The sequence below is a fragment of the Choloepus didactylus genome, chromosome 4 (genome assembly GCF_015220235.1).
Source record: "Choloepus didactylus isolate mChoDid1 chromosome 4, mChoDid1.pri, whole genome shotgun sequence".
In the NCBI taxonomy this organism is placed as follows: Eukaryota; Metazoa; Chordata; class Mammalia; order Pilosa; family Megalonychidae; genus Choloepus; species Choloepus didactylus.
The window spans coordinates 162,671,516-162,676,647 of NC_051310.1; positions in this window are offsets into that span (position 1 = coordinate 162,671,516).

Sequence of the window (5,132 nt, forward strand, 5' to 3'; positions counted from 1 at the left end):
CTTTCTCCTCAAAAATAATGTCACAGGAAACAGCCCCTTACATTTGCTTAATCTAAAATATTGTATCAGAAATTAGACTACAGATGCATTTTAATTAGATTTATAAGCAATATTCCACCCCTAAAGAGCACTCTGACAACCATGACTATAGAAAGGAGGGGTGCTACTATCTGTAGAATAACTGAAGTGAGACAGTTGTTTAATTATGTCATTATTAATATCTAAACAAAGCACTGCAGATCACATTAGTGGACAGTGAAACTGAGTGTTTTCCTCTAGACTAATCATGAACGGTAATGTTAGGTACTGCACTCTTCAGAACCTGTGCACACTAATTAAGCAAATTTTGCACCACTGATTTTTAGTTAATAACTCACTAAATGCCATTTTTGAGCTAAAGAAACTGTGCATGAAGTCACACATGAGACTTAAATAGCAGCAACCTCTCAGTCTTAAAGTTGTTACACAGACCAAATGTATTAAATTTTGCATCTGCAATCCTCCTCCCCTCCACTTCCAAATCCTAAAAGTAATTCTGGTTTTTGCCTCTTGGCTCCACTGCATTCCTCCATCATTCACTGGCAGTTCTTAGCAGCCAGCTTAGTTAAGGAATTTTTGCAATCTGGAATCAATAGGACAGATAAAGATATACAATGCCCTAAGCTGAGATGAAGGATTTTTTTTTTCATAAATATGGGTGGAAATGTATCCCTAGACCAAAAACTAAGACTAGAAACAGAATAAAAGAGGAGAAAAAGAAGCTTACAAGCTGAATGTAAAGAGTTTTGGGGGATGTTGTTTTGTATTTGTTTCGGATATCATTAGTTGGTAATTTGAGAATAAGTACTGAAAAGAGAGGCTTCAGAGAATCTACAAGAAGGTGAAGATACTGAGAAGTGGATGGGGGAGAATTCATTTTAAGAAATGATACTATATGGAGATTATCAATAGGATTACTTTTGATAAATTTTCAAAAATGCCAATAAACATTGGAATGGCTTTTATGTACCTTGGGGCCCAATACTTAGGATCCCAAGTTGTCATTTTATCACTACCATTTCTATTTTTCTTAGGATAGAAACTTGAATGCCTTCTTGGCATGAGAAGGCTCTTCTCCTTGGTTTGCATTGAAATTGTGAAAGCATGTATCTCCTTCCTTCCTTTACCCCCAGACCTACACTGGAGATTGCAAATTTTGATTTTTAATACCATTCCCCAGTAAAAGGAATCAGGGCTTCTTGAAGAAATGGCTAATTCTGAGACTGGAGCAGGAAATACACACTAAGCCTGGAGCATCTTGTGGTGTCAGAAAGTAAGAAAGTACTCAAAAGAAAATCACACGTAAACACACATATTGATGGAGGTATATCAAGAGAAATAGGAAAAAAATAAAATAGTTCCCAAAGACCAAACCTGGCACAATTTGAGCAGCAAAATAAAGTATTAATGAATTTTTGCTCAAAGTATATAAAATACATATTCTTGAGTCCACACTAATAAAAACAAATGATAGAAAAAATAAACATGGGAGACAAAGCAAATCTCCCAAGCAGAACAATTCAGAATATTTTATGTAGATACTCTACTCTCAATGACATGGAGTGTAACTCCCCACTCCTTAAATGAAGGCTGTGTATAGCAACTTCCTTCCAAAGAGTACAGTATGGAAAGGGGGAAAAAATAACTCTAGAGTGGAGAAACCTGACAAACACTACTTCAGCCAGATGATCAAGGTCAACATTAATAGTCATAAATGATGTCATTATATGACTGATGTGATGAAAATGGTACTTTACTTCTGTGATCTTTCTCCCCAAACACATAATCCCAGTCCAATCAAGATAAAAACAACAGAATCGTGGGGCAAGACGGTGGAGTGGTAAGGTATGGAATTTAGTTACTCCTCTAGGGTAGCTGGTAAATAGCCAGGAACTGTCTGGAACAGCCATTTCAGGGACTTCTGTGACTAGACACACATCATAAACCAGTCTGCTGAGATTGCAGCAAAGAATTATAAGTTTCCCTGGCCAGGGGGCTGGCACTCCTCCCCTGTAGGCATGGCAGACTGTCTTGGAGCTGGTTCCTGAGGGAAAAAGAAACAATTTATGCTGGGAACAAGGGGGGGGGGGCGCTAACTGGGCCCCAATTGCAGAATTAACAAATTCAAACTGCTGAATAAAACTCCAAGCACAGTTAAACTAAGAGTAGGCCCAAAAGGAACTGGGAGGATTTGGTCCAGAAGAGAGGAGGCAGGGCTGACAACAACAACAAAGAAAGCAGAGAATTTTGGAGTTAGAGGTATTCAGAATACTGGGAAAGGGCTGGGCTCCAAGAAAAAAGGGGCACATAGAAACAGGTACCAACTCCGGCTCTTACTTCCAAACCCAGGGAGCTAGAGTCTGGCTCTGAAAATGGGTTTTTTGTTTTTTCCTTCTTCTTCTTTTCTTTTCTTTCTCTCTGACTCTATTTTTTTTTTTTTTTTTTTTTTTTTTTTTTTTTTTTTTTTTACTTTTCAATAGCCTATCAGAGCTACTCAGAATCCTCAGGCTACAGCACTGCCTTGGGCAAGGGCAGAATTAAAGTTGTCTGAGAGTAACTAGTGGGATGAAAGAGATAATACCCTAAAGGATGTAACTTTAAATAATCTACACTGGAATTGACAGAACTTGGGGTGATGAGGAAAGGCTTAGAAAAGGGATTCCCTTTTTCTGTTTTAAACTATCCTAAGTAGCTTATTACAGAAAGCCTCAGATATTTGCAATTGGCAGCTGGACCCAGGCAAGGGCAGAAGCTAAGATAGGTCTGAAAGACAAAGCAATAAGTCTAGTGGGGAAGATAATTCCCTAAAGGACATAACTTCCCCAAGACAAGGGGAGGCAGGGCCCAGTTCATTTGGCAGACCTTATTCAGATGCCAGGGGTTGTATGACAGAAACAGCTTACCGAGAATTAAAGGCACCGCACCTCTTTATACCAATGAGGAGCTGTGGGCTGACAAGTACCATCTGCTGGACAGGATAGGAAAAATGCAGTGTCTAGAGGCTTCGCAGGAGGATCTGACAACCTGCCGGTCTCATTCTCAGGGAAATTTAATATTGATTACACTCTCCTCCTGAGACCTGGGCCTGTCTAGACTGGAAAAATCAGATAGGGGTCAATTATATCTGGGGAGACCCTCTCACACAAATGTTACATAGAAGCAGGGCAAGAACAAGAAAAATGAGCTGAAAAATTCTGATCAACTAAACAGAGGCTATGTTAGAGGTCTAGAATAGTTGAACTGAATGCCAAAGAACAGTTAGAGAGCAAAGCCAACCAACAAGAAAAATCCAGGTAAAAGAGTGAAAACAAGCTCCACAATAAACTAATCAAGACAGTCAGATACCTGGACAGCTAAAAATAACAAGTCCTACTAGGAAACATGAAAATATGGGCCAGCCAAAGGAACAAACTAACACTTCAACTGAGATTCAAGAATGGAAACAACTTATTAAAGATATTGAAACAAATCTTCTAAATCAAATCAGTGAGCTGAAGGAAAATGTGGCAAAAGAGATGAAGGATCTAAAGAAAGCACTGGATGACTGTAAGGAAGAATTCATAAGCATGAAGAGAAATACAACAGGCAAATCCCAGTTGAGGGACACTTCACAAAATATCTGATGAATACTCCTCAGCATGGTCAAGGTCATCAAATACAGGGTAAAACTGAGAACCTGTTATAGCCAAGGGGAGCCTAAGTAAACATAACAAGTAAAACGAATATGGTATCATTGATGGGGTCCTAGAACATTAGATGAAGACTAAGAAAATCTGAATAAGTATGGACTTTAGTTAGTAATAATAATATACCAATAATGGTTCATTAATTGTAACAATCATACCATCCAATAATGGTTCATTAATTGTCACAATCATACCATTCTAATGTAAAATGTTAATAATAGGGGAAACTGGATGTGGCATATACAGGAACTCTCTTTTCTATCCTTGCTATTTTTCTGTAAATTTAAACTATTCTAAAATAGAAAAGATTATTTTAAAAACCATATTATTGATGAATGGAAGTGCTAACTGTAGTGTATACATACAATGAATATTGAGTGGCTGCAAGAAGGAATGAAGTTGTGAGGCATGGAACTAGGTTAAAGTACCCCGAGGACAGTATGTTGAGTGAAATGAGCCAGAAATGAAAAGACAAATATTATAATGCCTCACTAATATGTACTAACTATAGTAGGCAAACTCTGAGAATTGAATTTGAGGGCATAGGTTATCAGGGGAAGCCTTATTGTAAAGGTTCCCAGATTGCAAGTTCTTATGGCAATCACATCTATTCCTGAGTTGTTACAGTTATTTCTAAATTCTGAGATGCTGAGCTGTGTATGTATAACCTGATCTTTCCCTGGATCTTCGGGTATCTGTGTGACACCTGAGACTGAGAGCTAGAATTCTGCAGCTATGAAAGTCAGCATTACCCCATACAGCAACTGTTTAAAAAGCTGAAAAAGAGATCAGACTTCATTTAGAGATATGAATGCAGTGGATCTGGTTAGGACTAAGGTAAATCAGACTAAAGAGTAATGGACAATATTGACTGTGTTTTAAAACTTCAACTTCTATGTGAGATCAAAGGAAGAGATGTTTATTTGGTGCAAAATGTATATTTTCTGTAGCACACTATCCAATTTAACTTGTATGGTCAGTATATATAAACACCATAGTTACATGGAACCTTGAATAAGAAGTGAGATCTTGTTGGTTTGTACAGGTTAGTGTGATGCACCTATACATCCCCGGGTAATTTGGGCAGAGAATAAACAAGTATTTGCAAAGCCCCCTTGAAGGACTGGGGAAAAATGTGGAAATATTAAATTTCCCCAGCTGGGGAATTCCTGAAATTCTCACAAGCACTGGTAGCTACCAGATTAATAGGCCAAGCCTTGATCTTGGGGCTTGCTTTTATGAAGCTTGTTACTGCAAAGGAGAGGCCAAGCCTACTTACACTTCTGCCTAAGAGCCACCCCAGAGACCCTCTTTCGTTGCTCAGATGTGGCCTCTCTCTCTCTAAGTCAATACTGTAGGTAAACTCACTGCCCTCCCTTCTCCATGGGACATGACTCCCAGGGGTGT